Below are 19,506 nucleotides of genomic sequence, written 5' to 3'. Positions count from 1 at the left end.
TGTCCTCTGCGAGATTGTTGAACTCCATGTCGCTTTAAGATGGAGGAAGATTCTCTACCCTTTCATGCTCTCATATTTGAACGATCACAGTTCAACCATGTTAACATTTTATATTGATTTTTTTTATAAAAATAATAAGACAAAAAATAATATGTGAGAGAAGGGGATGGAAGAGAATGGGAATAAGAGGGTAGAGAATCCTTCTCCCTTTAAGATTGTCTTTGACGAGCCTTAAGTAGGCTTTCAAGCTCTCTTAAATGAGTTAGTAATTGTTAGGCGTTCCACTGTTGGTCAAGACCAACAAATTGATTGATTGATTGTTTGTTTCAAGTTGCTTGTTTGCACCACAAGTAATTCAACTTAGTTATCGAAACGATTGTACAATAAAGAGGTTTAATCTATGTTAAGTTCTTTTTTATGTCTTGGTGACAAGAACTTTATATTTTCTTTATGTTGATGCCAAGAGAGAACCACAAACTAATCCAATGTATTCAAGTTAGTTTGCCATTCTCATGTGAATGTAAAGATAGAAAGCAAGATAAATTAGCCTGGAAAGTAGAGTGCTGAAACCAATGAAATGTAAAAGCATGCTAAATATTTAATCAACATAATAATAACTTGCATGAAAGGCTAATAACTTGAAGATCGACGATAATACAAACAATCGGGCAAGATTTGAACCTATTCGGGCAAGCTGATCGCTAGCCGCGCAAGTTATTGCAAGTAAAGGATGTATTTAAGGAAGGAAATTCAATACAAGAAATCGATACTACAAGGAAAGTAGTAGAGCTATAAATATAAAGAGTAGGCTGCAAAGCTTTGAAGTCGTTTAAACGTTGAGTTGAGTGTCCTTTTCTTTAACTTTTATGCTATCTTTTATAAAACCACATCTTTCTTCTAGAATAAGCCATTCCCTCTTAGTTCCTTCCCTCTGATCCAAGTGAATGATGTAATTATTGTCACATAATGAGTTTTTACTTAGATACTCGAGCTTTTATCTACTTGAAACTACGAACTTGCCATTGGAAAGTACTTTTCTTCTGTAAAACTCGACCAAGCAGTCTTCGATCCTTCTGTGTAAGAGGGTATTTTTTTTCTGCCAACAATTGCAGTTTGTTAAGCATTGTTCTTTGTTCATCCTTTGTATTTGAATGTATAATGAAGGATTGAGATTAGACTAGCTCATAGGCTAGGATTGCACTAGTTATCATAGCAGCTGATAGTGTTTTAAGTTGTAACCGTGCCCTGCACGTCAGCCTTTCAAGTGTGTGGAGCGTGTGAGTTTGTAATGGTTAGTTTTTGTCCTCTCTTCATTCATTTTTATGCTGTGTGTGTTAAGAAGCAACGTACTCCATTGTTCTTGCTTCCATCATTTTCTTCCTTCTCTCTTAAATTCCAAAATCTAATTTCTGCAAAATACAGAACACAGAATCTAATAATGCAAGGATAAAGTGTCCAAGAAGGGTCCTGGGTATTATCAGAGGCTCATGCGCTTGAATCGAATAAATTTCTGCAGTGGAATCTAATGCATAATTCCAAAACTACACAAAATTAAGGAGGGGAAAAAGGTATAACCTGGGTATATTATTCCCTATATAACATAATTGTATTCTGTGGTAGATCTATAATAATGTAGCTCTTGGCCGAACCTTATCAGAATATTGCTTATCAGGACCCAAATTCATCTCAATCGATTCAATTTGATTTAGGAACTATACAAAGAAAAACCTCATTATCGACAACGTGTATTAATCAGGGTAGTAAATAGAGAATCAAAAAATTTAATAGTGTTGTTGTTTGGACCATGCTTACTAATTACATTGATGATCACCCCTCTAATCCGTTCTACATATATATATATGGGGTCAACCTCTGTTAAGTAATACAATAGGATACAATAACCAAGATCTAACAACTGAAAAATCTAACGTACAAAATACCTTGGAGCATGATAAAATTTTCGCTTTTGCTTAGTAGTGCTTTAGGTAAAACTTTGTTATTTTAAAATTCTGTAAATGCACTTGGAAAATTAAGCTACGCAACCTTTCAGTCAAACTTCGTTATATATTAATGGATAATCTCGAGACCTAGTACAAGCATACTTTCAACATAGTATCTGGGTCATAGTAGAAAGGATTTTTTCATAGATTCGTTTCAATAATATTATCCCTACTAGAAAAGGAAGCATAATGGAGAATCGCCAAGAAACTGATCAGAAAGCCCACTTGCGAAGCTCTCTGGGACTCCTATATATAATGTGGCTTGACTCTTAATTATTTCAGCAAGACAAGCACAAGGCAAACCAAGCTTGGTAGCTCCCCTTGATTCACTCATTGTGAGTTAGCAATGGCTGGTTATGAACGCGTTGTTATTAGAGAAACTGTATTTCACCGGAAGGTAGCTGCCCCCATTGCATCCGAACACCACGCCATCATCGAGGACTGCCACGGTGTGCTTTACAAAAATAATCGCACGAATGTGGCAACTGACGAGTACTACGATAGCTGGCCTCAGAAGATGATCAACGCTTCTTCTAGGCCTCCTCTTCCTCCTCCCCGTCAGCAGAATCAGATTATGATGCAGATAAAGGGCAATGCTATCCTCAATAGCACCGAGGCGGCCAAGCGCTATGGCGGATTTGTGACTACTGAATTTTACCCCAGGAGGTCGACCTAATTAGCTTCAGTTACATATCTTGGTACACAAGGCAAGGAAATCATGATTCTGTCAAGCTTCTAGCTAAGGATCTTATATATATGTATCGCCGCCTGCATATATAATATGTATCTTCTTTTCTTTTTACTTTATTTTTATTTCAATGGGCAGGACTTCCGGGGCAATCCAACAAGGATTGACCCTGCGAAAGTCGCCGGTGATTTATGTAAATCGAGTTGTCCCCTCAGAATCTGATCATCGTGCTGCTCAGCTTGTATTATTAGTTGGATATAAAAAAATGTGTAATTTACTATGCGCTTCTCTCTCTCTCCCCCTACCCCCGGGTTCTCCTTCTGTTCCTTGACGATGAAACTGTGTAATTTTATGGCATTTTAACTAAAATGGTTTTTGAGATTGGTATAAATCCTCACTTTGGTTTTTGAGATTTGAAATTGATAAAATCAGTCCATGAGTTTGTCCGCTGTCAATCATTTTGATCGTTCTGTGAAAAACTTATAAAATGCTGTTATTCCCATCCCAGTATCTTATCTCTCCACCCACCTTTTTCAATAAAAATTTTAATTACAATTTTGCCCATTTATAAAATAGCTAATAAGGATGTTAAAAGATATATAATAATATTTTCAACCATACCTATGCCACTAGTAGCAGGTAAAGAGAACTTTGCTTCCAGCTCAACTGAAAGATTTTGGTGTTTATTCATGATGTGAAATTTCGGTTTGTTCGGATGGTTTCAAGTTTATAATTTTACAGTTTGTTGGCTTCCATTAATATGCTTGAAGACTTGAAGTTCATCTGCTTGCCGTTTTTCGGTAAACATGGCTTCCTCCAGACTTGTCTACTTTTCCGCAAACCAGATACTTCCTTGTCTAAATCAACAATTCTCTTGTTCTTCTCTTCAATCTCTAGCTTTGTCATATGTTTGGCCCTTCTCAAATCTTCGGTAAGCTTTTCAATGGTAACCAGATTTTGTACTACTTCTAAGAACAATATAAATGCACTTGTCAAGTCTTGCTCTAATGACGAGCCATTACTTGGAGATTTTTTATGTTCTCATATTTCGCATTTATAACCTTGAAAAGCCTGTCTTTCTCTAGTCCAATAGCTTTTCTCTCCATCCTCGTGATATCATTTTTGAGATTTTCTATGTAGTTATCCTTTTCCTTACAAGGGTTCTTACTGTTTGTGTGAAAAATTACTCTCTTGAATTTAATCATGATGTGAAATTTTAGTACGTAATTATTCAAGAATAGAGAAGAATGTAGATATGTAAATTTCGTTGCATACAAATGATGCATCACAAAGCTCCACGTGGCATATGACTAATAAAAAATGGACAAGTCATCAATGACATGTGACATAAATCAAGTAAAGGAAAGTAGTAGAGCTATAAATATAAAGAGTAGGCTGCAAAGCTTTGAAGTCGTTTAAATGTTGAGTTGAGTGTCCTTTTCTTTAACCTTTCTGCTATCTTTTATAAAACCACATCTTCTAGAATAAGCCATTCCCTCTTAGTTCCTTCCCTCTGATCCAAGTGGATGATGTAATTGTTGTCAGATAATGAGTTTTTACTTAGATACTCGAGCTTTTATCTACTTGAAACTACGAACTTGCCATTGGAAAGTACTTTTCTTCTGTAAAACTCGACTAAGCAGTCTTCGATCCTTCTGTGTGTAAGAGGGTATTTTTTTTATGCCAACAATTGCAGTTTGTTAAGCATTGTTCTTTGTTCATCCTTTGTATTTGAATGTATAATGAAGGATTGAGATTAGACTAGCTCAGAGGCTAGGATTGCACTAGTTATCATAGCAGCTGATAGTGTTTTAAGTTGTAACCGTGCCCTGCACGTCAGCCTTTCAAGTGTGTGGAGCGTGTGAGTTTGTAATGGTTAGTTTTTGTCCTCTCTTCATTCATTTTTATGCTGTGTGTGTTAAGAAGCAACGTACTCCATTGTTCTTGCTTCCATCATTTTCTTCCTTCTCTCTTAAATTCCAAAATCTAATTTCTGCAAAATACAGAACACAGAATCTAATAATGCAAGGATAAAGTGTCCAAGAAGGGTCCTGGGTATTATCAGAGGCTCATGCGCTTGAATCGAATAAATTTCTGCAGTGGAATCTAATGCATAATTCCAAAACTACACAAAATTAAGGAGGGGAAAAAGGTATAACCTGGGTATATTATTCCCTATATAACATAATTGTATTCTGTGGTAGATCTATAATAATGTAGCTCTTGGCCGAACCTTATCAGAATATTGCTTATCAGGACCCAAATTCATCTCAATCGATTCAATTTGATTTAGGAACTATACAAAGAAAAACCTCATTATCGACAACGTGTATTAATCAGGGTAGTAAATAGAGAATCAAAAAATTTAATAGTGTTGTTGTTTGGACCATGCTTACTAATTACATCGATGATCACCCCTCTAATCCGTTCTACATATATATATGGGGTCAACCTCTGTTAAGTAATACAATAGCATACAATAACCAAGATCTAACAACTGAAAAATCTAACGTACAAAATACCTTGGAGCATGATAAAATTTTCGCTTTTGCTTAGTAGTGCTTTAGGTAAAACTTTGTTATTTTAAAATTCTGTAAATGCACTTGGAAAATTAAGCTACGCAACCTTTCAGTCAAACTTCGTTATATATTAATGGATAATCTCGAGACCTAGTACAAGCATACTTTCAACATAGTATCTGGGTCATAGTAGAAAGGATTTTTTCATAGATTCGTTTCAATAATATTATCCCTACTAGAAAAGGAAGCATAATGGAGAATCGCCAAGAAACTGATCAGAAAGCCCACTTGCGAAGCTCTCTGGGACTCCTATATATAATGTGGCTTGACTCTTAATTATTTCAGCAAGACAAGCACAAGGCAAACCAAGCTTGGTAGCTCCCCTTGATTCACTCATTGTGAGTTAGCAATGGCTGGTTATGAACGCGTTGTTATTATAGAAACTGTATTTCACCGGAAGGTAGCTGCCCCCATTGCATCCGAACACCATGCCATCATCGAGGACTGCCACGGTGTGCTTTACAAAAATAATCGCACGAATGTGGCAGCTGACGAATACTACGATAGCTGGCCTCAGAAGATGATCAACGCTTCTTCTAGGCCTCCTCTTCCTCCTCTCCGTCAAGGACAACATTTTCCTCCCCATCAGCAGAGTCAGATTATGATGCAGATAAAGGGCAATGCTATCCTCAATAGCACCGAGGCGGCCAAGCGCTACGGCGGATTTGTGACTACTGAATTTTACCCCAGGAGGTCGACCTAATTAGCTTCAGTTACATATCTTGGTACACAAGGCAAGGAAATCATGAATCTGTCAAGCTTCTAGCTAAGGATCTTATATATATGTATCGCCGCCTGAATATATAATATGCATCTTCTTTTCGTTTTACTTTATTTTTATTTCAATGGGCAGGACTTCCGGGGCAATCCAACAAGGATTGACCCTGCGAAAGTCGCCGGTGATTTATGTATACCATCGAGTTGTCCCCTCAGAATCTGATCATCGTGCTGCTCAGCTTGTATTATTAGTTGGATATAAAAAAATGTGTAATTTACTATGCGCTTCTCTCTCTCCCCCCACCCCCCGGGTTCTCCTTTTGTACCATGACAATGAAACTGTGTAATTTTACAATGGTATTTTAACTAAAATGATTTTTGAGATTGGCATAAATCCTCATTTTGGTTTTTGAGATTTGAAATTGATAAAATCAATCTATGAGTTTGTTCATTGTCAATCATTTTAATCGTTCTGTGAAAAATTTGTAAAGTGTTGTTATTCCTACCCCAGTATCTTATCTCCCCACGCACCTTTTCAATAAGAATTTTAATTACAATTTTGCTCATTTATAAAATAGCTAATAAGGATCTTAAAAGATATATAATAATATTTTCAACCATACCTATGCCACTAGTAGCAGGTAAAGACATTTTTGCTTCCAGCTCAACTGAAAGATTTTGGTGTTTATTCATGATGTGAAATTTCGGTTTGTTCGGATGGTTTCAAGTTTATAATTTTCAGTTTGTTGGCTTCCATTAATATGCTTGAAGACTTGAAGTTCATCTGCTTGCCGTTTTTCCGTAAACATGGCTTCCTCCAGACTTGTCATACTTTTCCGCAAACCAGATACTTCCTTGTCTAAATCAACAATTCTCTTGTTCTTCTCTTCATTCTCTAGCTCTGTCATATGTTTGGCCTTTCTCAAATCTTCGGTAAGCTTTTCAATTGTAACCAGATTTTGTACTACTTCTGAGAACAACATAAATGCACTTGTCAAGTCTTGCTCTAATGACGAGCCATTACTTGGAGATTTTTTATGTTCTCATATTTTGCATTTATAACCTTGAAAAGCGTGTCTTTCTCTAGTCCAATAGCTTTTCTCTCCATCCTCGTGATATCATTTTTGAGATTTTCTATGTAGTTGTCCTTTTCCTTCGTGTTTGTGTGAAAAATTACTCTCTTGAATGTTTAATCACGATGTGAAATTTTGGTACGTAATTATTCAAGAATAGAGAAGAATGTAAACATGTAAATTTCGTTGCATATAAATGATGCATCACAAAGTTTCACGTGGTATATGACTAATCATAAATGGACAAGTCATCAATGACATGTGGCACAAATCAAGCAAAAGAGGGAAGAAATCCTTTAAAATCAGCAAGGAGCCCAAATTGCTCCCAAAACCAGAAAGAAAACTAAACCATCTTCACAAAATAAGCAAGAATTGAAGATTGCCCACAAAATAGGCAAGAAAGCCTTATAATTCGTCCAAGAAAGGGAAAGTGGCTAAAACAAGACACAAAACATGCCTAAATTCTCCCATGGACGAATCAAGACACAAATCAAATGCAAGCTTTGAGAAGTTTATAAATACAAGGACCCAAGACAAGCATAAGGTAGACAATTTCTACATTCAAGGCTGAAATTCTCACAAAATGAGAACCTCTACCAAATCTTTGAAGACTAATATGTTGCCTAAGTTCTATTCGAAGAACATACAACCAAAGCCGAGGCTTTCTTTTGACAAAAGCCGAAGCATTCCCTTGAAGAATCAACAAGCATTTGTGCCGATTCCTTCAAGACTTTGTTGCAAGCTTAAAACTTGTAACAACATTCGATTCAAGATCAAGTCGCCAAGACCCTTGAATCAACAAAATCCCACATCAACATCACCTTTTCCGCAGGTCATACGCAAACCTAGAGGTGAAGACTATCAACGTATTATTTCAAGCTCAAAACTTGAAGCAATTGTTCAATCATTCGTCCGAGATCAAGTCATCGCGACCCTTGGATCAACAACCCACACATCTACATCAAATTTGAAGACTGAATTAGAGGAAAATTGTACACAGAGATTGTAACCCTAAAAATTCATCAATACAAATCTACTTTGTACACGTGTTCTCATCTCATTCGTTACAATATTTTCATGTTTGGCACGCCTAGTAAGACTTCTCTACCTTTCGTCTTTATCTTCAAATCCACAAGAAACACACATGGCATCAAGAAAAGATCAAGTTGTTCCTGTAACCAACGCGAAGAACAAGAACACCCTTGCCCCAAGTGGTGGCACTTTGGGCGTCACAACCAGAAGCAAGGCAAAAGCTCTCTCTGCCCTGCCTTCCACCCCTACATCAACTTTGCCAGAGAAGCAAGAGCACTCGAGGCACGAGTCCGTGATCACCCTAGCCTTCCTAAAGGTGCCAAGGGAAGAAAACCCGATGAGGTACTTCGAGTCTTTGACTTCCGATGCCGACTCAAGCAGTAACTCGTATCCCGTAGCCATGCAAGTTATGACTACTGGTACGACTTCAATCGAGAAGCAACTGGCACAAATGAGTGAAGCAATCGCAAGGCTAACAAGAACCGTGGAAGAAAATGACTTGTAGATTGCTACACTCGTCAATCGTCTAAAGGCACAACACGACGAGAAAGCTGACCCAAAAGTTAATCTACCAAAGAAAGAAACCGATGAAAAAGATGAGCTTCTGGTGGAGAAAGCCAAGGAGAAGCTAGAGGTGGACCGAGCTACCACGTTCATGGTATCTCTCTCTATCCAATAGCTACAAGAGATGATCAGAAGCATCATCAAGGCGCAGTACGAAGGGAGCTCACATGACTTTGTGCTGTACTCAAAGCTCTACTCCAAGAAGATTGACGCCTTGAGGATGCCAGGGGGTTATCAGCCACCTAAATTCATGCAATTCGATGGAAAGGGCAATCCTAAGCAACATATTGCCCATTTCATTGAAACCTGCAACAATGTTGGGATGGAGGGAGACTACCTCGCCAAACAGTTCGTGCGCTCGCTAAAAGGTAACGCTTTTGACTAGTACACTGACCTTGAGCCCGAGTCCATCAACAGCTAGGATCAGCTTGAAAGGGAATTCCTCAACCGCTTCTACATCATCCACTTCATCGTAAACATGCTGGAACCAACAAGTACGAAGCAGTGGAAGGATGAACCTGTCGTCGACTACATCAATAAATGGCAATCATTAAGTCTAGATTGCAAAGATCGGCTTTCTTAAACATTCGCCATTAAGATGTGCATTCAAGGTATACACTAGGGGCTACATTACATCCTCCAAGGCATAAAACCAAGAACTTTTGAAGAATTGGCAACTCGATCCCATGACATGGAGTTCAGTATTGCCAATCATGGGAAGAAATAGCCAATCATCGACTTAAAAAAGGATAAGGTGTTTGCTCCAAAGGTAGACAAGACTAGGAAAAAACCCACCAATGAAGCTTTTGCCTTTCATACTACCCCCATCAAGACCTCCGCCGCGCTCGTCAAGATCTCCTCCAAAAGCAAAACAAATGAGATGAAAAGTGAGCCTTTTTGCACCCAAGATAAGTACAAAAACACCTTGAGGGAATTGGAGCAGAAGACGTACCTTTTTCCTTACTCTGACATGGCTGCAATACTAGACGACTTATTGGAAAAGAAGATAATTGAGTTACCTGAATGCAAGCGCCCCGAAGAGATGAATCGCATTAACGATCTTAAGTACTACAAGTATCATCATATTATGAGTCATCTTGTTGGCAAGGGCTTCGTCCTCAAGAAGCTCATCATGAAACTAACACAACAAGGGCAAATTGAACTCGACTTGGAAGACACAGCCGCAACACACACTACCACGATTATGTTCAGATCCTTCGATCATGTGCCTCTCCAAGTGATGCATGACCATTCTTGTTCATGCTCAAGCTACGCATCACCTTTTGCACAACCAATGTTGGGGGCAAGTTACCAAAATGCTCCTACCGATGATGAAGAATGATGGACATTGGTGACCTACAAAATGACAAAGAAGCCAAGACCACAAGCCACAAGGCCAATGGTGGAACAAGGGAAAAAGCACCGCCACCGCAATAGTAGGAAGCCCAAAAAAAACGTAAGAGCTGCTAAGCCAAAGTACATTAGGGAACCTATGGAACAAGAGCATGCATTCCCGTTTCCTTGCACGAGTACTTCTCGAATGACTTCTTCCAACAATGCACTACCGTTGAAGTAGAGATAGAAGAGCCCTTAACAGGCAAAGTTATCTCTATTGAGGAAGAGAAGACCCTCAAGCCCAAAAAAAGCCTGCCAACATACTTTAGCATCGAGGAAGCACTACTATTGCCCAAGAAGAAGCGAAAAGCACGAGTAGCGGTATTGGCGAGTCTCGACGACAATGAAGTGTAAGAAAGCAAGGACAAAGGCTTGAAACTTCAGCCACATGAGTATGCCACGTGTTATGCCGCCAATGACACAATCAACTTCATTGACGAAGACTTGCTGCTAGGATCAAAACCTTACAATTGTCCTCTCTTCGTCTCTAGGTACATAAGAAAGCACAAAGTCAACCATGTGCTTGTGGATGGTGGATCGGCCATAAACATCATGCCAAAGTCAACAATGACCACAATCGGCATCAAGGTGGATGAACTATCCCGAAGTTGCTTCCTAATCTAAGGTTTTAACCAAGGAGGACAAATAGCGATAAACATGGTCCGAGTGGAGATGACCATTGGTGAACTCAAATCAAGCACGATATTATATGTGATTGATGCAAGAACTTCCAACAGCTTGCTCTTAGGAAGGCCTTGGATCTATGAGAATGGAGTGGTGCCATCAACCTTTACAATGCTTAAAGTTCTACAGAGAATGAGTCAAGGTGGGCGACACCAAGCCATTCACCGAAGCTAAATCACACTTCGCGGATGCCAAGTTCTACATGGATGAAGACATGGTCCCTAAAGCTCTTCCAATTGAGATCAAATACACAAGCAAAGCCGCACCTAAGAAACAAGAGTGGCAAGCCGTGCCTAAAAAGCAAGAAAGGGAAGTCGTGCCATCTTTAAACAAAGGCGATGATGAGCCTACCAAACCTATAACAATCAAAAGGAATGTGATGCCCTGAAAAGGACCAAACACACCCGTCTTCTGATACATCCCAATGTCGAGAAGAAAGAATGGGCAATCCCTATTTGAAACTATAACAAGCAAAGTCGACACACAGCTGCATAAGGACGATGTAAAACTGCTCAAGACAAATGCAGTTTTACCTCTGACACAGCTAGGCGACGCTAAAGTTTCAAAACCACCACAAGGTTTCGTAAAACCTCTGCCAAAAGGGGCATAACCAAGCTCTATTCCAACCAAGAAGACCGAAGAAGGTTTCGACCCAAAGGCTTACAAACTCATGTCAAAGGCTGGGTACGATTTTGCCTCATCTTCAAATCTTGGAAAGAAGAATGCAAACACCGTTAATGACAAAGAACGTGACATCACCAAGACTCAAAAGAAGTTAAAGGAGCATGGTTACGGAGTTGACAACAACAAAGCTGGACTTGGCTTCACACCAAATACACCTGTGAAGATTTCAAGCAAAACAAAAACGTTAGCGCTCAACACATTAATGTAAGCGTTCAATAAGATCAAAAGGCCTCTTGAACGTCAGTCTTCGATAGGCTGAATTGTTCAAAACCCAGAATTTCGACACTTGATCGCATTGGTAATCAAGACCAAACTTCTGTCTTCAAACGGCTCAACACACTAACACCCCAAAATTGTGTTTTCGAAAAGTTGTCAAAGCCTAATAAGCAAAGCAACACGACTGGCTCTCCTCCATGACGGTCGGCATTCGAAAGACTTAAAGAAGCTAAGAAGCCTTCTAGAAGAGGAAGACGTTTGAAGCTCAATTTCTTCAAGGATGATGTGCCAAGCAACCTTAGAAGTCAACAAAAAAGGACAACTAAAGGTAAAAAGGCACATCATCATACACACTGGCCAATCTTCACGCCAATAAGCCCAAGGGGACGGCACTAAAGAAGAGGTCCAAGACGTTTTCCACATCACGATCCAAGAAGACTAAAAGGACGAAACCCCCGAGGAAGATATCACTGCTGCACCACCATAACTCGAGGATAAGGGGCAAGCCACGATTGATAATCTCAAGGAGCTCAACTTAGGCACAAACGAGGAGTTAAAGCCTATCTTCGTAAATGCACTACTAAGTGCGGATGAGATCGAAAAGTACTACCAACTGTTATTAAAGTACAAAAACGTCTTTGCTTGGACCTACAAATAGGCCTTAACCCTACCATCACCGTGTATCGTCTTGCAGTCAAGCCTAGAATGCGACTGATAAAACAAACTTAAAGACATTATCGATCCGAGCTCATCCCATAAATTGAGGCCGAGATTGACAAACTAATCAAAGCAGGCTTCATTCGAGAGGTGCAATACCTTAAATGAATCTCTAGCATCGTCATTGTTCTTAAGAAATCTGGATAAATACGTGTTTGCGTAGATTTTCGTGACCTCAACGATGTTGCCCAAATAATGAATTTCCCTTTCCAATCATCGAAATCATGGTGGCGCAACCACTGGCCACGAGGCACTACTATTCATAGACAGCTTATCTGGATACAATCAAATCTGCATGGCTTCTGAAGACGAGGAACTAACAACCTTCCACACTTCAAAAGGTATGCACTACTACAAGGTAATACCCTTTGGCTTGAAGAATGCTAGAGTTACATATCAACGCTCAATATAGAAGATCTTCAACAACATGCTACATAAAAACGTAGAATGCTACGTGGATGACGTATTTGTCAAGACCAAAAAGAAATCTGATCACTTTAAGGATTTACAAATAGTGTTCAACAAACTACGGCACTACAACCTCAAAATGAACCCGTTAAAGTGTGCATTTGGCGCCACTTCTGGGAAGTTCCTCGGCTTCATTGTTAAGCACCGTGGCATTGAAGTGGACCAGTTAAAGATTAAGGCCATTCAAAGCATTCCCGAGCCAAGGAATCTACATGAGCTGAAAAGTCTACAAGGACGGCTATCATTCATTAGGCGTTTCATCTCTAACCTTGCTGGACGCTGTCAACCCTTCAGTTGACTCATGAAGAAATACACTCTATTCATATGGGATGACGCATGTCGTAATGCCTTCGAAAGCATAAAAATGTACCTGGCAAACCCACCTGTCTTAGGAACGCCCTTGCCTGGAAAGCCGCTCATTCTATACATTGCCACACAAAGGGGTTCCATTGGAGCATTATTGGCATAAGAAAATGAAGAGCAAAAGGAAAGAGCACTCTACTACCTAAGTAGAACTCTTACTTGTGCCGAGCTCAACTACTCACCAAATGAGAAGATGTGCCTAGCCCTATTCTTCGCCTTCCAAAAGCTAAGACACTACATGCATGCTTACACCATCCATTTGGTTGTTAAAGCTGACCCAGTCAAGTATGTTATGTTCAAACCCATTCTGACAGGGCGACTAGCTAAATGGGCGTTGCTTTTCAATCAATATGAGATCATCTACGTCCCAGTTGAAGCCGTCAAGGGGCAAGCCCTAGCAGATTTCCTTGCCAACCATTCAATCTCAACCAATTGGAAAATCTCAGACGACTTGCCTGATGATGACGTGTTCTACATCGACATCTTCCCGACATGGACAATGTTCTTCGACGGATCTGTACGAATGGACATAGTATAGGCAGGAGTAGTATTCATGTTGCCACAAGGACGAAAACTACCTATTCCTTCCGACTAAGCAACCTATACTCCAACAACGTCGCTGAGTACCAAACGTTGATCATTGGACTCCAAATGGCGATCGACATGGAAATCACAACACAAGAAGTGTATGGTGACTCTAAACTTATAACCAATCAACTCTTTATTGAATATGAAGTAAGGAAAGATGATCTTGTCCCATACTTTCGGCTAGTAACTCAACTACTACAAAAGTTCAAGGTCGTGACGCTAGAACATGTGCGGAAAAAAGAAAAGCAAATGGCAGACACTCTAGCTAACCTAGCCTCAAGTATGGCACTAGAAGAAGACGCAGCTGCAGACATGCTAGTTTGCCAAATATGGGTGATCCCACTCGTTACTGAAATGCTACTAGATGATACAAACGTCATCTCAGTACTTTCAGCCAGCACTGAAGAGTGGAGACAGCCGCTGATCAACTACTTGGAGCATCGAAAGCTTCCAGACGATCCTAGACACCGCTCTGAAATACATCAACGAACACCTCACTTTATCTACTACAAAGAAACACTATACTGACACTCTTTTGTATGAGTACTTTTAAGATGCCTAGGTGAGGAAAAAGCCAATCAAGCCATGGAAAAAACACACTCAGGCATATATGAAGTGCATCAGTCTGGATTGAAGCTACTCTTCCAACTCAAAAGAATAGGTTACTACTGGCCAAGCATGGTGAAGAACTACCTGGAATACGCCAAAAAGTGTCAAGCTTACCAGTTTCACACCAACTTCATATATCAACCACCTGAACCATTACACCTTACAGTTGCTTCATGGCTATTTGATGCATAGGAAGTTTACATCCTAGCTGCAACAGATTACTTCTCCAAGTGGGCTGAGGTTGTACCCCTAAGGGAAGTCAAGAAGGAAACTGTCGTCCATTTCATCAAGGAGCATATCATCCATCGATATGGTGTGCCTCGTTACGTCATCATCGACAAAGGAAAACAATTCTCCAATTGACTTATGGACGAGCTTTGTGAGAAATACAAATTCAAGCAACACAAGTCTTCCATGTATCATGCTTCGGCCAATGGTCTTGCGAAAACATTTAACAAAACGTTGTGCGACCTCCTGAAGAAAATGATCGGTCGAACAAAGAGAGACTGGCACGAAAGAATAAGTGAATCACTTTGGGCATATAGGACGACACATAGGACTCCTACCCAAGCTACGTCTTATTCTCTCGTATATGGCGTGGAAGCTGTTCTGCCACTCGAAAGTCAAATCCTCTCACTAAAGATACTATACAATAAGGCTTGACTGAAGAGGAAAATGCAAAGCTATGATTTCAAGAGTTTGAAGCACTCGACGAAATGAGGCTCGAAGCTTAACAACACTTGGAATGCTACCAAGCACGGTTATCCAAGGTATTCAATAAGAAAGTCCACCCAAGGTCTTTCCAAACTGGAAATCTTGTCTTGGCATTACGAAGACCTATCATCACAACTCACAAGACAAAAAGCAAGTTCACATCAAAGTGGGATGGACCTTAAGTTATACAAGAGGTCTACACCAACGACACTTACTTAATAATGATGGAAGACGGCTTAAAAATCGGCCCCATCAATGATAGATTCTTGCAACGTTATTAACCCTAAACTAACAAGCAATACTCCTCGCCTGCATGAGACTAAACTGCACACGGGACAATGCTCCTTGCCTGCATGAGCCTAAACTGCACACGGCACAAAGCTCCTCTCCTACATGAGCACAAAGTTTCTCGCCTGCACGAGCCTAAACTGCACACGGCAACAATGCTCCTTGTTCGAATGAGCTTAAAAGGTGACACATAACACTCCTTGTTCATACAAGCTTAGAAGGCGACACTCAACGCTCCTTGTTTTCATGAGCTTAAAAGACGACACTCAACGCTCTTGGCCCGCAAAAGCATAAACTGTGTACAGCAAAGCATAAAAGAAAAAAAAAATCAAAATCATCATCAAAATCACCATCAAAACCATCAAAAACAATCCATCACTCCTTTAAACTACGTATGACTTGATCCCTCCACAACCGAGGGTACGTAGGCAACTTGAAACTTCAAAACTTCAAGTACAATCACATCATCAAAAAAAAAAAACACAAACACTTTGAAGAATAAAGAGTAAATTCAAGAATGTGAATATTCTTTAAAAGAAGAATTCGGCTACAAAGCCTTATTACAAAATGAGCAACAAAAAAAAAAAACAAAGAAGGCTTAAAGTACCAGGAACGGAAGACACTACTTAAAATTTATGTCCCTAAAACTACGACAACTGTCTTCAAGCAAGCTTTCCAAAGTCTTCAAAGTCTCCACATCGGTGGGCGACAAAGTGGGCAACTCCATAGCCATGCATTTCTCTTGCTCTAGGCATGAAATCTCCTCTTGATACTAAGAAAGTATAGCTTCCTGCTCCGAAAGAACACCTTGAAGTCGTGATGATTTGATTTCCAACTGTTCTCGCTCTCGCGCCAACGCTTCTAAACGCAGGAAGGACAGAAGGATGTCGATCATAACTAAACAAAGATGCATACACAACGTGATAAAGGCCCACGTTAGTAAGCATATCTTTGAATTGGCTCAAGAGATCTTCAAGCCATTCCCAGTAAAACTCAGCAAATACAGCTTCTCTAGTAGTCGACAAGGTGTTATTCCAAGTCATAGCTTTGGTACGGATGCGATCGCCAAAAAGCTCAAATGAAGCCGGTGGATTGTCACGAACATGGTGTGAAGGATTCAAGATAAGAATCCTCGACGTACACGCCTTATTCTTCGTATTTGTTGACCAAAATATGTCACTTCCCAAGATACTTCAAAAGACCACGACTTGATATGCATCGAGTTGTCTTTTGCAGAAAGAACAAGCGTCTTAGGGCTAGTCAATGGTGCACAGAGTTTCAACGTTGTTCCCCTATCTTGCGAATCACTTTCCTTCACAAGAATAGTGATGGTATTGTTCTTAATGCACTTGAAAAACACCATGGCTACAACGAAAAAAAAATGACAACATAAGCATAAGGTGGGACGGCAAAGAAAAAAAAAGATTGCTTCACTAAAGCAAGAGACATGTAAGACAAACCTCGTAAGCATTAAAGGATGACGATGACAAAGTCACAACAACGAAAAGAAATCAACCACAGAGCTTGAGCAGCACGGCAAAGAGGGCAGTTATAAAACGGTCATTCAAAGTACACTACAGTAGCAAAGAAAACCAAAATGTTACATAATCACACTACGCAACCCCGCAGCGATTATGCAAGCAGTTTCTTGCACTGCACGGCAACGTCACTACCAAGGGAAAACTGTGACCAAAAGGCACTAGACAGCTTAACCCCGCTGCAATCTTTTGCACAGCACCACATGGTAAAAAGTAATGCACTACAACAAGCACCAAACAACAAAACTCACGACAGCAAGTAACAATTGCACATGACACAGTAGCAAGCACAATGGCAGTGCACGGCAAGGATAGTTTGTGACAAAAACACACACCCAATTGTTCTATAAATAAGGGTCAATTGCTTCCTAATGCTATAAGGAGAATACATACCAAATAGCCCATGAAGAAAATTTTCATTCAAGATCAAGTCTCTACAGCCCATGAAGAAAATTTTCATTTCTTTCAAGATCAAGCCTCTACGACCCTTGAAGAAAGTTTTCATTTATTCAAGACCAAGCATCCATGGCCCTTGAATTAAATTTTCATTTCATTCAAGATCAAGCCTTTACGGCCCTTAAAGAAAACTTGAATGAAACATTTCATTCAAGATTAAGCCTCTACGGCCCTTGAAGAAAATTTTAATTTCATTCAAGACCATGCCTTAACGGCCCTTAACGAAATTTATCATTTCAATTCAAGAAATACACCTCAATGGCCCTTGAAGAAGCAAACTAATTCAAGATAAAGTCTTGACGACCCTTGAGTTAGAAAATTCACATTATAGGACTTCAAAACACGTTTCCTACATGTGACAAGCACATGCCTACAACGCACCTTGAAGTGGGGGCATTTGTAGACATGTAAATTTCGTTGCATACAAATGATGCATCACAAAGCTCTATGTGGCATATGACTCATCACAAATGGACAAGTCATCCATGACATGTGGCACAAATCAAGCAAAGGAAGAATAAAACTTCCCCAAAACTCGGCAAAAGGGGGAAGAAATCCTTTAAAATCGGCAAAGGGCCCAAATTGCTCTCAAAACCATAAAGAAAGCTAAAGCATCTTCACAAAATAAGCAAGAATTGAAGATTGCTCACAAAATAGGCAAGAAAGCCCTATAATTCGGCCAAGCAAGGGAAAGTGGCTGAAACAGGACATAAAACGTGCTTAAATTCTTCCATGGACGAATCAAGACACAAATCAAAGCCAAATCCATCCAAAAGCAAGCTTTGAGAAGTCTATAAATACAAGGTCCTAAGACAAGAATAAGGTCGACAATTTCTACATTCAAGGCCAAAATTCTCACAAAAGGAGAACCTCTGCCAAATCTTTGAAGAGTAATATGCTACCAAAGCTCTCTTCGAAGAATGTACAATCAAAGTTGAGGCTTTCTTTCGACCAAAGCTAAAGCATTCCCTTGAAGAATCAACAAGCACTTGTGCCGATTCCTTCAAGACCTTGTTGCAAGCTTAAAACTTGTAACAACGTTCAATTCAAGATCAAGTCGCCAAGTCCCTTGAATCAAAAAAATCCCACATCAACACCACCTTTGCCGCAGGTCATACGCAAACCTAGAGGTAAAGACTATCCACACATTGTTTCAAGCTCAAAACTTGAAGCAATCATTCAATCGTTCGTCTGAGATCAAGTCATCGCAACCCTTGGATCAACAACCTATGTATCTACATCAAATTTGAAGATTGAATAAGAGGAAAATTGTAAACAGAGATTGTAACCCTACAAATTCATCAATACAAATCTACTTTGTACACGTGTTCTCATTTCATTTGTTACAGAATTTTCTATTTACAAAGAATTAATATAATGGGCTCAAGAAGTTGGGAGGGTCAATGGTTTTGTTATTGTGACGTTACGATTATGGAATCGAGGCAATGAAGTAATTCTCTTTTTCCTAAGAGACAAGTTTATAATTTAAGATACATATTAGAGGTTAGTTTAGGAATAATAGTGGGTGAGAAAATAATAGTTCAATTTTTTAACTTTTTATGGTGGGTGAGGAAATAGGACAATAAGGTGGGTCTAACAGCTCTCAATTTATATTAAATAAGAACCAAAATGACAAATATACCCTTAATTTAATAAACAATAGGCCAAAATGATTTGACCTAAGTTGAGAGTATTTTTGTCATTTTATCCTTATTTAACGGAGATTTTTCCCATAATGGCCAAAATGATTAACGGTTGACAAACTATGAGACCAGGTCTATCAATTTAAAATATCAGGAATCAAAGTAAGGAGTTATACCAATATTTGAGACCATTTTAATTAAAAAGCCTTCCAAATTAGTGTGGTCCAAATACAGAATGAGACCTAACGCCTATAACGTTCCTTTTTTATTTAGAGTAATGCTAATTTTTTATAAATAAAAAAATTAGCCCCATAAAATTGGAATACTTGACATACTTTTACGTTTAAGTGAGTTTCACACTCTGTCTGGACTACCTCAACTAGAAAGTGTGTTAGCAAGTGCATCAATTGTGTCCAAATATAATTGTTTAAGCTGTATTTTAAGGATTTCTTTTTTGTTAGGCTATAATGTGCAATTGGAATCTCGTGTC

This window comes from Pyrus communis, chromosome 16, assembly GCF_041283825.1.
Source record: "Pyrus communis isolate YQ-2024b chromosome 16, ASM4128382v1, whole genome shotgun sequence".
NCBI lineage: Eukaryota > Viridiplantae > Streptophyta > Magnoliopsida > Rosales > Rosaceae > Pyrus > Pyrus communis.
The sequence above is the reverse complement of the archived record's forward strand: the minus strand, read 5'-3'. Positions refer to the sequence as shown.